We start from the raw sequence: 17487 nt of genomic DNA, 5'->3' as shown, positions 1-17487 counted from the left end.
GAAATAAAGACCCAAATAATTAGGTAAACTTGTGTGTTTTTATGTTTAAGTTTGATGAAGAATGGGCAGTCATGGGTAAATATGATTGGAGGATAAAATAGTCTGATCTAATGGTAACAAGTTGGGGGGAACTTTGTAAGGACTGTTTGTTCAGATTCTTCTTGGCATCTCTGTGTCTCTGAGGATAAGGACATTTCTTTTCTTCCAGGTATAGGTTGGCCACCTCTGGAATGAAGGTTTTATGACCTACTTCAGAGGAAGGTCAGAGAACTTTTTTATGACCTGCTTCAAGGGAAAAGGGTGGGAGAAGGTCAGAGGAACCTTCTTGCTTCTGCTGTTTTATCAAATGCCAAGGTGCCCTATTTTGGGGTAGTGTGTCATGTACCCACCAACAAAAACAATGATTAGAAATATAAAATGCAGACTTTAGCTCAGTTAGAGTGACTTAGCAGGGAACACCCTGCACCCAAGTAGTGAGCTTCTTGTCACTGGCAGCAATTAAATAGAGGCCTGTTATTCAGGAGATTTCTACTTGGGAAATCTACTGGGTTTGTTGCTTGTGAAACTTCCAATCCGGAAATGCTGCAGTTTTATGAGTTAAGTATTTACTTTGAGTAGCTCCTGGTCTTCATGAGAAGATCAAGAGCTGTCATTTGGACATCTTTACTGGAAGCCCTTCAGCAAGAATTAGGGGCAATAAAACAGGTGTGAAGGCCTCTGACTTTTACACCTAATATGCCATATATTACCTTAGTTTTGAGCATTAGAGTCTAATGGTGATTTACTATAATTGAAATTCCCCTAGGGAAAGCAAACCAAAGCCTCTCCCATTACAGTAAAAAGAAGATAAAATGCTTTATTTTGAAATACTGTTTTCAAATGTACCGTACTTTTCAAAGCTTTTTCTTGCATCATTTCTTTAATCCTTTTCGTATCTTATTTAACAAGTAGAATGTGAAATGTTTTTTTCCCAGTCACAAAATCTCAGCTCCTCTGAATAAAGATTTTTTTAAATGTGCTTATTACTATTGATCTAATATATGTATGTGCAGAATCCATGCACATATCTAAATATGCTTGTAACTGATACAGGAATAGTCTTTGATGATGCTACTTCAAGCAATTCATACAAGATCCTTATATTTAAATAGTTTCTTACTGACAAAAGATCTTAGCTTTTAATCAGGGTTTTAGTTTCACAGAACTAGTATGATGTATCTCGTATGTGTGCTGGGAACTGTCAAAGAACAAAGTTTCAACAAATTGAGTTTTAAAAGATCTAATTGACTTCCATTAGGGACTTATGAACCAGGCAGCATCCAGTCTACAAAATAGACAGAAGCTCCATTGGGAGTGACTGAACAGTCAGTTTTTGTTAAGACAGCTTGAGCAGGAGAAAGGAGATAGCGCAGTGCAGAAAGTGGATTGGTTAATGTTAGGTTACTTCAGGTTACTTTTCTTGTGGGGAGACTTCCTTACCATGCCAGTTTAGGTAGGTGGGGGCCTTTTTGATTGGTTGCTGTGAATCTCTTATTTGTTTTTTTTAGAAAATGGCTTGGAGATTTGACTATCACCTTGTTCCTGATTTCTCAGAAACTCAGATCTTACAAGTAAGAACAACTTAGATTTCAATTTGGTGATTCCATTTTGAGTTGGTCTGTTGAGGCCTACCATAGGAGCTAAGTCCAAATCAATGGCCTCTCATCAATTTTATTTGACACAACCAAAGTCATGAGAATCATGGACCTTTCTTGTATTCATTATTGTTATATATTTTGCTTCTTTAGTAAGAGATTTCTGCTTTTTTCTAATAATTCTCTGTGTTCCTGCCTTTTTATTAATATATTTTAATTATTGATAATTGCAGAAGTAGTTGATCCCAATTGATATTAATTGAGCCACTTTATCTGGCAGGCATTGTCTTAGAACTATCTAAAGTTTAGAAAAACTAGTCTTCCATAGCAGAGTGGAATGCTTCTGAAAGTCAACCAATTCAACTGGTCCATAAGGAAAGTTGATATTTACTCTGGCCCTAACAGTTTTATCTTAGTCTTGATTACACAAGAAAAGCATTTCCCCAAGAGAGAATTACATCATAAAGGGAAAACCAAATAAAACACATAGCCTCTTAAGCCTCAGGTGATTTGAAAATGAAAACTATAGCAAAATTTATTTTAAAACACTTTGGATATCTACATAAAGGATACTCTTTCTTGAGCACTGTTGGGAACTTCCCACTTAATGTAGCAACTGTTATCTTCTTTTACATATGTGATTTTTTTTTCCCATATGTTTTTGCCTTGGAAAACTACACATTTGCTGAAGTTAAAGGAATATCTGTCCTCACTGTATAAGTCAGGTTGGTAAGTTTGAGGGTAGTTGACTGTCAACTCCAAAAGTACAAATTCAAGTGCTTATGTGGATTTAGTTAGTACTGTACTAATTAGCAATGCACTAACTAAATCCACCTAACTTTAATAACTTTTTATCAATAATTCACAGATAATTTCTGAATCATTTAGAGAAGAATCCTTTTGGAAGAAATATGTGGCTCGAATGGCAGTTGTATCCTTCCTGATGTTAATAGGACTCCCACAAAAACAGAACAGGCACACCTTGTTTTATTGCACTTTGCTTTATTGTGCTTTGCAGGTACTGCATTTTTTTTTTTTTTTTTTTACAAATAAAAGGTTTCTGGCAATCCTGTATCAAGAAGTCTGTTGGCACCGTTTTTCCAATAGTTTGTGTTCACTTTGTGTCTCTGTGGCACATTTTGGGAATTCCTGCAGGTTTTCAAACTTTTTCATTATGTCAGTTATGGTGACCTGAGGTCAGTGATCTCTGATGTTAGTATTGTCAGAGGTGTATGAACCAGAGCAATTCTATCTTGAGTAGGTGCTGGGTAAAACGAGGCTGAGACTTACTGGGCTGCATTCCCAGACCGTTAAGGCCTTCTTAATCACAGGATGAGATAGGAGGTCGGCACAAGATACAGGTCATAAAGACCTTACTGATAAAACAGGTTGCAGTAAAGAAGCCAGTCAAATCCCACCAAAACCAAGATGGCCACGAGAGTGATCTCTGGTTATCCTCACTACTACACTCCCACCAGTGCCATGAAAGTGTGCAGATGCCATGGCAACATCAGGAAGTTACCCTGTATGGTCTAAAAAAGGGAGGCAAGAATAATCCACCCCTTGTTTAGCATATCATCAAGAAATAACCATAAAAATGGGCAACCAGCAGCCTTTGGGGCTGCTCTGTCTATGGAGTAGCCATTCTTTTATTCCTCTACTTTCTTAATGGACTAACCCTAAATTCTTTTTTACATGAGATCCAAGATCCTCTTGGGGTCTGGATCAGGACCCTTTTCCTGTAATAGTATTGTAACTGTTTTGGGGTGTCACAGACTGAACCTATATAAGACAGCAAACTTAATTGATAAATGTTATGTGTCTTCTAACTACTGCACTGACTGGCTGTTCCCTCATCTCTCTTCCTCTCCCTGGGCCTCCCTCTTCCCGGAGACACAGTGATATTGACTTAGGCCAATTAATAACCCTATAATGGCCTCGAAGTGTTCAAGTGAAAAAATGAGTCACACATCTCTCACTTTAAAGCAAGAAATAATTAAGCTTAGTGAGAAAGGCATGTTGAAAGTCGAGATAGGCTGAAGGTTAGGTCTCTTGTGCCAAAAAGTTAGCCAAGTTGTGATTGCAAAGGAAAAGTTCTTGAAGGAAATTAAAACTGCTATTCCAGTTTTAATGACTAATAAGCACATGAATGATGAGAAAGCAAAGGAAGCCTTATTGCTGATACGGAGAAAGCTTTAGTGGCCTGGGTAGAAGATCAAACTAGCCCCAACATTCCCTTAAGCCAAGGCCTAATCCAGAGTAAGTTCCTAACTTTCATTTCTACAAAAGTGGAAAGAGATGAGGAAGTTGTACAAGAGAAATTTGAAGCTAGCAGAGGTTGGCTTGTAGATTGAAGGAAAGAAGCCATCTCTGTAACATAAAAGTGCAAGGTTAGGCAGCAAGTGTTGATGGAGAAGCTCTAGCAAGTTATCCAAAAGATCTAGCTAAGATTATTGCTGAGGGTGACTACACTAAACAATAGTGTATCAGTGTAGACAAAACAGCCTCATAGTGGATGAAGATGCCATCTAGAACTTTTATAGCTAGAGAGGAGAACTCAATGCCTGACTTCCCAGGACAGGCTGACTCTCTTTTTAGGGACTAATGCAGCTGGCGACTTTAAGTTGAAGCCAATGTTCGCTTTCCATTCTGCCTGCACTCTCTAAACAAAATAACAAAGACTACATGATAGCACATCTGTTTACAACATGGTTTACTAAATATTTCAAGCCCACTGTTGAGATCTGCTGCTCACAAAAGAAGATTCCTTTCCAAATATTACTGCTTACTGACAATGCACGTGGTTACCCAAGAGATCCAATGGAAATGTGCAACAAGATGAATGTTGTTTTCATGCCTGCTAACATAAAATCTATTATGCAGCCCATAGATCAAGGAATAATTTTGACTTTCAAATTTTCATATTTAAGAAATACATTTTGTAAAGCAATAGCTGCCATAGATAGTGATTCCTCTGCTGGATCTGAGCAAAATCAATTGAATATCTTCTGGAAAGGATTCATCAGCACTTCATTCATAGAAGATGGCCAAAATATCACCATTAACAGGAGTCTGGAAGAAGTTAATTCCAAGCTTCATGGATGACTTTGAGGGGTTCCAGTGGAGACAGTAACTGTAGATGTGGTGGAAAAAGCAAGAGAACTGGAATTAGAAGTGGAGCCTGAAGATGTGACTGGATTGCTGCAATGTCATGATGAAATTTTAACAGATAAGGAGTTATTTCTAACGAATGAGCAAAGAAAGTGGTTTCTTAAGATGGAATATATTCCTGGTGAAGATGTGGTGAACATTGTTGAAATGACAACAAAAGATTTAGAATATTATAGACGGTTGATAAAGCAGTGGCAGGGCTTTGAGGATCAGCTCTAGTTTTGAAAGAAGTTTTACGGTTGGCAAAATGCTATCAGACAGCATTACATGTTACAGAGAAATCTATCATGAAAGGAAGGGTCAATCAATGTGGCAGACTTTATTGTTATCTAATTTTGAGTAACTGCCACAGCCACCTTAATTTTCAGCAACTGTCACCCTGATCAGTCAGCAACCATCAACATCGAGGCAGGACCCTCCACCAGCGGAAAAAAAATTACGACTTGTAAGGCTCAGAGAGCTGTATTTTTAGCAATAAAGTATTTTTAAGTTGAGGCATGCACATTGCTTTTTAATACATAGTGGTATTGTACACTTAATTGACTACAGTATAGTTTAAGCCTTTTATACGCACTGGGAAACCAAAAATTTGTGTGACTTGCTTTATAGTGATGTTCACTTTATTGTGATGGTTTGAAAGTGAACCTGCAGTATATCTGAGGTATGCCTGCATTACATTCTGCTACACTCCAAGGGGTCAGAAATATCGCTTAGTGTGTGTGCACACACACTTGAAACAATGAATTTCTCTGAAAGGGAATTTGCATAGAGTTGCCCTGACTACATCAAAACCTTTTCAATTGGTTGGGCGTGGTGGCTCATACCTGTAATCCCAGCACTTTGGGAGGCTGAGGTGAAAGGATCACTTGAGCCCAGGAGTTCGTGACCAGCCTGGGCAACATGGCAAGACCTCATCTCTACAAAAAATAATAAAAAAAAAAAAATTAGGAGGCGTGGTGGCACACACCTCCAATCCCAGCTACTCAGGAGGCTGAGATGAGAGGATCACTTGATCCCAGCAGGTCGAGGCTGGCTGCAGTGAGCTGTGATCACGCCACTGCACTCTGGCCTGGGTGACAAAGGAAGACCCTGTCTCAAAAATAAATAAATAAATAAATAAAAAGAAGAAGAAGAAAGGAAAAACCATTCCAATCAACAAATATTTATAGAGTATTATTTCAGGTTTTATGAAAAAAACATAGTTTCTGTCCTCAAGAAGCCTATAATATATTTCGGTAGAGAGAAATTCAAATTAAAAATTATGTATTGCCAATGAGTGCTGTCAGACTTTGGGAGAAAGCCCCCAGCTCTTATGAAGTGCGTTATTTATTAGTGTTATTCCACAGCCACCATTTTGTTTCCTAATTAGTCCCCAGATACTCTATAAACAGGAATTAAAGACTTTGTATCCCCTATGACTTTTAGTATACATTTGTTGATTGACATTTAAGGTTTTGCAGAAACTACTTTCCCCTCTTTGTGAATTGTTTTCTCCTATTGCCCAGTGTCTCAGAAGATCTTTAAGAAAATGCTTGGTTACTGTAGCACAGTCCATAAATAGGTTTCATAACAATTATCTTATAAGTGAATGTACCATTAACTAATTAGAGGCCTTTAGGAGGAAAGATCGTTTCAGTTTGTCATTAATTCATCCCGTCTTAAAGCAGAAGTGTGACTACATGTTTTCATTCTGTCACCTACTCTGAAGGCTGGTGATATTTGGTCATGTCTTCAATAAAGAACTGAAGATAAGAGTGGTCCCAGGCTTTGCTATTCACTGTTGGTATATGTGAAATGCAGCGGAAAAATAACGTTTTCCTTACCCATTGCAAGACTCATGGCTGATACCCCTATAACAAAAGACAGATTAACAAGAGAAAAGCATGACAAACATATTTAACCAAAATTTTACATGAGATAGGAGCCTTCCGAAATGTAGTCCCAAAGATATGGGGAAAACTGTGTTTTTATGCAGATTTGATGAAGAGTGGACAGTCATGTAGAAGTATGATTGTACAAAGGGGGTGTCATCTAATAGTAATAAATTGGGAGAACTTAGAAAGGCTGAGTTGTTCAGATTCTTTTTAGCATTTTTGTGTCTTCATTCCTTTCCTCTAGGTGTAGGGCAGAGCACTTGACACTTGAGGGTCTCTAAGAGAAGATCAGAGTGATCTTTCTGCCTCTGTTGTTTTCTCAATTTCCAAGCTGCCATATTTCGGGATAGATGTTCTGAACCCCGACAGAAGGACAATATCTCTCTGTTGGACTGATTCACACATAATCTGAGCCATTTAAGGCTAGATCTGCATAAGTGAACCCCTCTGACAAAGCAGTTCGCGTCAGTAGACTTTAGTGTTACAAAGTGCAAACAGTAAGCCCTGCCAGGATATTGAAGATGTAAAGAGAAAAGAGAGGCTGCAAGGAGAGAGGCTTAGCAATAAAATGAAAATGTCCTAGAACCAGGGACCATTCGTTGTGTAAACAATAATTAGATTTTCCGCCAATTCTTTCCACCCCTCATTTTTATCACTTTTCATGGCTATTCAGAAATTAAAGCCAATAAACTTTCCAATTACCAATATGCACTGTTAATGTTTTTCCGTGATAGGATTTAGGAAACTAGAAACTCAGAGAAATTTTTAAAATTAAAAAATATTTTTATTATAGATTAGGCAAATTTGTCTCCATGCCACTCTTAGATACATAGTGACAGAATAACATTTCAATTGGTAGTTATTTATCCCTTTTAAAATTCAATATAAGCTACTGTTTTGTAGGAGTCTTCCAGAAAAATCAGGAAATAGATTATCCAGAGGATTCCTCTTGACTCTTTTGTAAATTTCTGACTGTATATGGTTAGCATTAACAGGACATGGGTTGGGGCCCATGTGGAAGAAATTTGTGCTATAAACATCTTTTGAAATATTGTGGCTGCTGAAGTTGCAGGTAATGAATCAATCACATGTATATATGTTATTAGTGCTCAGGTGGTAGATTCATATTTCTGATTTATGAGGTAATATTTATCTTTCCCCTATATAGGAGAAAATGGTAGTTGTTTGAACAGAAAAACAAATAAGCAAACTTATTATGCCATGTAGTATCTCCAGTTTTAGTGTGAATTGGGCAGAATTGAGAAATCCAGTTTGGATAAAATTATGCCCCAATAAATAGCCCCATAAATATCACTATTAAAAAAGTCTGCTGTCTGGAGGCAACACCAATGGACCATGAAGATGACTCCCATTCAGTGAACAATTACAGGGCTCAGGAGAGTGAGACAAAGTCTTTCATCCTGCCCCTAACTGGGGCACAAACTCCTAACCTCAGCAAAAGAGCAGCCTATTCCAGATGTGAAAAGATAGAGTGAGTGGTGATGCCTAATGAGCATCTATTGCAGAGCTCTATTAAGGGGTTCTGACTCTAGCTATGATGGAGTAGCTCTTATCAGTGTAGTGTTTCTGCTATATTAACTATAAAGGCTGGATAAAATGCAAAGCAAACAAACTAAAACAACCATCTTAAGTCATTGGAGAGTAATCTCGAAAGCCAGGACTTGAAGGGCTGGGATCTCGTAGTGAATAAAAGAATATTAAGGTGAGTCCTGCATTTGCTATTGCTTTTACTCCTGAGAAGATGGGACACGAGCTGGGAGGAAAGCAGCATCCTAGAGCTCTGGCAGTTTCACTGGGAAAGGGGTATAAAAATTGGAATTTAGAGCCACTAAGATGAATAGGACTTGAAATCATCCTGTGCTGAGAAAAGAAAGCTGTAGAGAATTAAACCCAGCATTTTGTACGCAGTTTCCCCTTGAGTCATTTGATGACTTCTAAGCTGTGTGTGCACAGAAGGAGACACATAGAAAGCCAGCAGATTACAGTTGCTAAGAGGCTAAGAAGCTGAGCCGCAGATATTTGGCAATCTATTAGTACTGAGGAAAAACTAGAATTCAGGCTTGCCAAAGAGGGGCCTTCATAAACACTCCAGATTCATTTGAAACTCCTTAAAATGCCATGCCCACGGAGAAAAGACAAAGGATAAAAAAAGAGGGAACATCTCCCAACTCATTTTATGAGGCCAGAGTAATCTTGAAATTAAAACCTAGCAAGGATATTATAAAAAGCAAAACCTAAAAGCCAATTTCTTATATAAACATAGACTCAAAAATCTTAAATAAAATATTCACACATCAAATACATCATGACCAAGTTGAGTCTATTCTAGGAATGTGTGGTTTATTTAATATTAAAATTTTAATCTTCATAAGATACCACAGTGAAAAAATATAAGAAAACAATGCGATTATCTCAGTAGATGCAGAGAAAGCATTTGAAAAAATTCAACACTCATTCATGCTAAAATATCTTAGGAACTAGAAATTAAAAAAAATCAAACAATGACCATTTTTTAAAAACTTACAGCTACTCACTTAATGGGGAAATAGTGAATGGCTTCTCCCCTAAAGTCTGAAATAACACAAGAGTGTTCAGTACCACCCCTTCCACTTAATGCTGTACAGGAACACATGGTTAGTGCAGTAGAACAAACAAAAGAAACCAAAGTCATGAAAATTATAAATTTTTAAATAGTCATTACTTAGAGATAATGTGGATTTTGTACATGGAAAATCAGAAAGAATCTACAAGCAACCAGCTTTGACAAGTGAATGAGTAAAGTCACTGAGTACAAGGTAAATACACAGAAACTCTATTATTTTCCTAAATAAGGCAATAAGCCTGCAGATGAATTGATTAAAAATGATGCTCTTTCCAGTGGCATCAAAAGCAATAAATACATAGAAATCAGTCTATCAAACATTGAAAACCTACAAAAGAAAACTACAAAATATTATTGAGGTAAATGAAAGAGGACCCACATAAAAGAAGAGATTTATCACTTCCTGGAATAGATATTCTCCCCTAAATTGATTTATGGATTTAATGCAAGCCCAATTAAAATTCCATCAGCATTTCTTTAAATGAAAATTGATAAACAAATCCTAAAATTTTTATGAGAAAGCAAAGTGTCTAGAATAATCAAGCCACTCTTGAAGGAGACGTAAGTTAGAGCACTTATGCCACTGAGTATCAACACTTATCATAATTAAAGCAGTATTGTATTAGCACAAAGATGAACAGGTAGCTTATTGAAAAGACTAGTGAGTCCAGTAACAGATGTCTGCATATATAGTCACTTTCAACATGGGTGTAAATTAAGTGCATTCTGAGGAAAGAATTTTAAAAAGTAAATTGAACTGGATTAGTTCAATATCCACATGAAAAAAAAAAATGAACCTTGACCCCTACCTCATACCATATATAAAAATTAACTTCAGATGGGTTCCATGTACTTAATTATATGTGGATACTTAAAGGTAATATGCTTAAGTATGAAAAATGAAAAAATAAAACTTCTAAAGATTAACGTAGAACAAGATCTCCATGATCTAGGGATGAGCAAAGATTTCTAAAAAGGATACAAAAGCACTAACCATAAGGGAAAAATTTGATAAATTGTACCTTATTAAAAATTAAGAATTTCTGTTCATTAAAACATACAATAGAGTTAAAAACTTAAGCCATAGAAGAGTGAATATATTTGAAATGCATGTATCTAACAAATAGCTTGAATTAAAAAATTAAGAAATATGACAGTGACCCAATTAACATGAAAAAAAGAAAACATGAATAGGTACTTAGGAGTATGTGCAAATGATAATTAGCACATGAAAAGACGTTCAACATCATCAACAGAAAAATGCATGTTGCATCCACAATGACATAGCACTACCTACCCACTGAATGGGGTGAATGGAATGACTGAAATAAAAAAATAAATAAAAAGTGGACAATTATTGGTAAGGGTATAAAATAACATAACACTTTCCTACACTGCTAGGGGCAGGGAGGATGTAAATTAGTACAACTACTTTAAAAAATCTATTTGAAATACCTACCAAAGCGAAACATAAACAAACCTTATGACACAGAAATTCTAATATTAGATATATACCCAACAGAAATACATTTATATATTCATCAGAATATGTACAAATATTTATATTAGCATTATTTCTCAATCTGGAAATACCCAAATGTCCATTAGAAGTAGAAAATACAAATGAATTGTGATAAAGGTAATAATGGGATATTATACAGCACTAAAAAATATCAAACCATGGCTACAAGTAAAAATATGGAGAAATCTTATAGATAAGCTATTGGTCAAAAAAGTCAGACAGAGGCTGGGAAGGGTAGAAGGAGGCAAAGAGAAGTTGATTAATGTGCATAAAACTACAGTTAGATAGAATAAATTCTATTATTTGATAGTAGAGTCAGGAGATTATAGTTCACTTATTACGTACTTTAAAATAGCTAGAAAAGAAATATTAGAATGTTCTCAAGACAAAGAAAATATAAATGTTTGAAGTGATGGATATTCCAATTATTCTGAGTTTATCATTACACATTGTATATGTGTATCAAAAATCACATGTACCTCCAAAATTTGTACAACTATGACATATCAATTGAAAAAAGGTTTCAAAAAACTAGACACAAGAGTATGTGATAATGTATGATTCCATTCATATAAATTTCAACAACAACCAAAGCTAAAAGTATGGTGATAGAAGTCAGAATATTGGTTACCTTTGGAGGAATAGTGACTGAGGATGATTGAGAGGGGATAGGAGACTTCTGGAATTCTAATATTCTAATAATGCTCTCTATCTTGATGTAGATGGTGGTCACCTGGATGCATTCAATTTATAAAAATTTGTTGAGCTGTGTTCTTTATTGTATATACGGTGCTCTTTACTGTGTGTGTTTCAATACTAACATTTATGAAAAGGTATCTTTCTGTGTACTTTCAGTTGTAAATTCAAACCATTTCAAGACATTAAGCTTTTGAGTCCCTTTAGAAAGAACATCTCTCAGTGCTAAGTGTTCAGTCAGCTGCAAGATTATACCTATTGTAGGTATACGAGTTGTAAGATTATACCAGTTGTAAGATTATAGTTATTACTTGGAAAACAGACCACAATTCTTGGTGTCAACTTAATTATAGCCCTTCAATTTAAAACGATCAAACTAGTTATTTTATTTCTAGTTATAATGGTGAGTTATCAGTAATATATTCTACTGGCACCTCTAAATATAACACAAAACTTACCATCAGTTTGGTTCTTAGCAAAATTGTGGTGGTTCTGAACTGGTCTTGGTAGCTTAAGGAGGGCTCCAATTTCGTAAGGAAGTGGTTTGAACTTAGCTTCAAGATTCTGAGTGGGCTTATCTCAGGTTTGGGGCATCAAAGGTAGTTTGAGTTTGGCTGTGTGTGTGTGTGTGTGTATGTATGTATGTATGTGTTGCCTGCTAGCATTCATTTGAGATAATTGTTGGGTAATTGGGATGTAACATTCTGCTTAATTTCAGGGCGTCTTAAAAAATAATATGGTTACTACGTGACTGTAACCTTGGATCACATCTTTGAAACAACATGACTGAGGGTTATAAGCAAAATATTAAATTCCTCCAGCCATGTTCTTCCTTACTGGCTGGTATACCAATGTGCAATTCACAGAACTAACCTCACAAAGTTCTTAAATAAAATTTCAATGCAATTTGTAAGCAAATAATAAATGAAAGGCTCATAATGTTTTCTGATGTTAATTGCTGATTTATTTTTTTCACCCACCCCTTCTATTCATAGGTAATAAAATAAGCATTACCATTCCTTGGTATTCAAGTACTAAGTTGGTTATCTTAATAATAATATTAAAATGTAGTAACATCATGCATAACTGCCTTAATGAGTTACTGCTGTTATTGCTAAAAAAGCAAATCACTCACCAAATTATAAGCCCATGCCAAGTATTTAAAGAATACACAACAAATAGCATTTTCCAAACAGAACAACTGGCATTTGCTCAACACCTCCTAGTCTAGTCCATTAACAAATAAATTAGAGATTAAGGAAATAATTTTCAAAAATTTTAGGGAAAATGAAAACCTTAATTCATATTTTGGTATTATAGCCAATAATTCATGTTTTGCTATTATAGCCCATAGAGGATTTTCACATAGTTTATGGACAAGGCTTTTTTAAAATTGTGGAATTTTAAAAATTGGTAAAAGTGAAAGTGATTAGCCAGAATTTCTCTCCAAGTAGAGCCTGAGTGAAAGCATGTCATCAAAGAAGTTTATTTGGAAAGCGATCTCAGGGTTCCACAGTGAAGAATAAGAGCCATTTAGCAGGAAACTAGGGAAAGCCAAAACATGGATGTGCTCTTAAGCTGGCCTCACTGTGCGTGACTGTGCCTGATTCTGCAGGATCTCCTGAGGAACCTCATGAAATGAGTATCAGAGCCATCTGTTTAGGAGATGAAAGAAGCAAGCATTTATTCACTAGTTCTGGTCTCCAATTAGTCAAGGATAACCTCAAGGGTAAGAATTTATTTGTACTTGTAGATTGCACGTGCATGGACATCAAGTGGACTTTCGTGGATGCTCCATGCTGCAGCATGAGAGAATCCCAGGGGCAGGAGTGAGAGGTACTCAGGGCAGCCTCAAGTAAGATGCTGTCAGATGACATCAGCATGGAGCTATTCAAAGGGAGGTAGGGCTGGTTGCTGCAACCCTGGCTAGAGTAAGGGGTTGGATGAGAAAATTTAAAGTAGTGTATGAGAGGTACACTATCAATTACTTGATAAAGTTTTAATCAGGTAATTGAAATCCAATTCAAACCACAGCAATTTAAAAGAAAACCATATTTCTTTCCTTTTTTATTATACTTTAAGTTCTGCGATACATGTGCAGAACGTGCAGTTTTGTTACATAGGTATATATGTGCCATGGTGGTTTGCTGCACCCATCAACCCGTCATCTAGATTTTAAGCCCCACATGCATTAAGTATTTCTCCTAATGCTATCCCCCCTCTTGTCCCCCACCCACCAACAGGCTTCGGTGTGTGATGTTCCCCTCCCTGTGTCTGTGTTCTCACTGTTCAACTCCCACTTGTGAGTGAGAATGTGTGGTGTTTGGTTTTCTGTTCCTGTTTTAGTTTGCTGAGAATGATGGTTTCCAGCTTTATCCATGTCCCTGCAAAGGACATGAACTCATTTTTTTTTTAATGGCTGCATTGTATTCCATGGTATATATGTGCCACATTTTCTTTATCCAGTCTATCATTGATGGGCATTTGGGTTTGTTGCAAATGGGTTGTTGCAAGTCTTTGCTATTGTAAATAGTGCTGCAATAAACATATGTATGCATGTGTCTTTATAGTAGAATGATTTATATTCCTTTGGGTATATACCCAGTAATGGGATTGGTGGGTCAAATGGTTCTAGATAAGAAAACCATATTTCATAAAAATGAAAGTTCTAATCATTTTAGAGCCATACCATACAATGCACAATTCAGAATTCTTGGATTCAAATTTTAGCCTTCCCACTTATAAACTATAGAACACTGGATGAATTAACCATTCTGCACATCAGTTTTCTTATCTGTAAATTGGGAAAATATCTACCTTATCAGTTTGCTGTGAAGATTAAATAAATTTATGCCCAGAAGGTGCCTAGAAGAGTAACTGGCTCATTGTTTTTGTTTGTTTGTTTGTTTGTGTTTTTAGAGAGGGAGTTTCGCTCTTGGTGCCTAGGCTAGAGTACAGTGGTGTGATCTCGGCTCACTGCAGCCTCTGCTTCCTGAGTTCAAGCAATTCTCCTACCCCAGCCTCCCTAGTAGCTGGGATTACAGGTGCCCACCACCATGCCCAGCTAATTTTTGTATTTTTAGTAGAGACGGCGTTTCACCATGTTGGCCAGGCTGGTCTCGAACTCCTGACCTCAGGTGATCTGCCCACCTCGGCCTCCTGAAGTGTTGGGATTACAGGCATAAGCCACGGTGCCTGGCCTACACAAAGACAACTGTCATGCATGTCCATGTGAAGAGACCACCAAACAGGCTTTGTGTGAGCAACAAGGCTGTTTATTTCACCTGGGTGCAGGTGGGCTGAGTCCGAAAAGAGAGTCAGCAAAGGGTGGTGGGATTATCGTTAGTTCTTATAGGTTTTGGGATAGGTGGTGGAGTTAAGAGCAATGTTTTGTGGGCAGGGGGTAGATCTCACCAAATATATTCTCAAGGGTGGGGAGAATTACAAAGAACCTTCTTAAGGGTGGGGGAGATTGCAAAGTACATTGATCAGTTAGGGTGCAGCAGAAACAAATCACAATGGTGGAATGTCATCATTTAAGGCTATTTTCACTTCTTTTGTGGATCTAAGTTGCTTCAGGCCATCTGGATGTATACGTGCAGGTCACAGGGAATATGATGGCTTAGCTTGGGCTCAGAGGTCTGACATTTCTGTCTTCTTATATTAATAAGAAAAATAACATAAAATAGTGTTGAAGTGTTGGGGCAGCGAAAATTTTGTGGGGTGGTATGGAGAGATAATGAGCGATGTTTCTCAGGACTGCTTTGAGCAGGATTAGGGGTGGTGTGGGAACCTAGAGTGGAAGAGATTAAGCTGAAGGAAGATTTTGTGGTAAGGGGTGATATTATGGGGTTGTTAGAAGGAGCATTTGTTGTACAGAATGATTGGTGATGGCCTGGATATGGTTTTGGATGAATTGAGAAACTAATTGGAAGACACAAGGTCCAAATAAGAGAAGGAGAGAAACAGGTATTAAATGACTAAGAATTGGGAGGACCCAGGACATCCAATTAGAGAATGCTCAAGGGGGTTCAGCATAATTGCTTGCTTGGTTGGCAAGTTTTTGGGAAAAGACCATTAGTCCGTTTTACCTTTCCTGAAGATTGAGGATGGTAAAGGGTATGTATGAAGGTTCCACTGAATACCAAGAGCCTGAGAAACTGCTTGGGTGATTTGACTAATAAAGGCCAGTCCATTATCAGACTGTATAGAGGTGGGAAGGCCAAACCGAGGAATTATGTCTAACAGAAGGGAGGAAATGACTGTGGTGGCCTTCTCAGACCCTGTGGGAAAGGCCTCTACCCATCCAATGAAAGGGTCTACCCAGACCAAGAGGTTTTTTAGTTTCCTGACTTGAGGCATGTGAGTAAAGTCAATTTGCCAGTCCTGGGCAGGGGCAAATCCCTGAGCTTCATGTTTAGGGAAGGGAGGAGGCCTGCACAATCCCTGAGGAATAGTAGAATAGCAGATGGAACACTGAGAATTGATTTCCTTAAGGATAGATTTCCATGATGGAAAGGAAATGAGAGGTTCTAAAAGGTGGGCTAGCAGCTTGTAACCTACATGGAAGAGGTTATGAAATGACGATAGAATAGAATGGGCCTGTGAGGCTGGAAGGAGGTATTTTCCTTGGTCCAAGAACTATTCGCCTTGTGTGGGAAGAAATTGATAGGTGAAAGTTTCAGTGGGAGAGTAGGTGGGAGTGACCAATGACAAGGAGGAAAACTGGCCATGAGGAACAGAAGTTGGAATGCTAGCTGCTGCTTTACCTTATCAGCATAAGCATTGCCCTGAGAGATGGCAGCTGATGTCTTTTGGTGGCCTTTGCAGTGTATGACTCTAGCTTCCTTTGGAAGTAAAGCAGCCTTGAGAAGAGTTTTCATTAAAAAGGCATTAATGATGGAGGACCCTTGTGTAATGAGGAAACCTCTTTCTGCCTATATAACAGCATGGTGGTGCAGGATATGGAAGGCATATTTAGAGTCAGTATAAATATTGACATGTAGTCCCTTTGCATGAGTTAGAGTTTGAGTTAAGGCAATGAGTTTGGCTTGCTGAGATGTAGTGGAGGGGGGCAGAGGATAGATGTGGAAGATACTACTATAGCGTAGCCTGTCTTTGCTAGTAAGTGGCAATTAGGCCTGGTGGAACTGCCATCAATAAACCAAGTGTGATCAGGGTGAGAATAGGAAAGAAGGAAATATGGGGAAATGGAGTGAATGCCAGGTGGATCAGAGAGATACAGTCATGGGGGTCAAGTGTGGTATCAGGAATAATGTGGGAGCCAGCCTAAAACAGTTAGGTCAAGTTGTTTGGACAGAAAGGCTACAGAGCATGGTCCCAACTCTTGTGTAAGAATTCCGACCGCACAGTCCTGCACTTCGGCTGCGTGTAATGAAAAAGGGTTGTGATAAGTTAGGGAGAGCTAGTGTGGGAGCAGCTCTTAGGGCTGTTAGTTAGGGAATGGAAAGGCAAGTGGGGAAATGATTTAGGATTTATAGGGTCAGATAGGTTTTTTGTTTGTTTGTTTGTTTGTTTTGTGAGTTTGTATAATGGTTTAGTCAGGATGGTAAAACTAGGTATCCAAAGGTGGAAGTACCTAACCACCTTTGGTTAGGAAGGAAAGGAGTTGTTGTTTTGTAGAAGGGATTGGGGTTTGGGAGATTAGCTAGACATGATCAGCAGGGAGAGCATGTGTGTTTTCATGAAGAATTATGCTGAGATAGGTAATGGAAGAGAAAGAAATTTGGGCTTGACTGAAGTAATGAGGGCTGCCTGTGAAGCCTTGCAGCAGTACAGCCCAGGTAATTTGCTGAGCCTGATGGGTGTCAGGGTCAGTGTAAGTGAAAGTGAAGAGAGGCTGGGATGAAGGGTGCAAAGGAATAGTAGAGAAAGCATGTTTGAGGCCGGGCGCGGTGGCTCAAGCCTGTAATCCCAGCACTTTGGGAGGCCGAGACAGGCGGATCA

This window comes from Mandrillus leucophaeus, unplaced genomic scaffold (genome assembly GCF_000951045.1).
Source record: "Mandrillus leucophaeus isolate KB7577 unplaced genomic scaffold, Mleu.le_1.0 Scaffold318, whole genome shotgun sequence".
NCBI classification, from domain to species: domain Eukaryota; kingdom Metazoa; phylum Chordata; class Mammalia; order Primates; family Cercopithecidae; genus Mandrillus; species Mandrillus leucophaeus.
Note: the sequence above shows the minus strand (reverse complement) of the source record.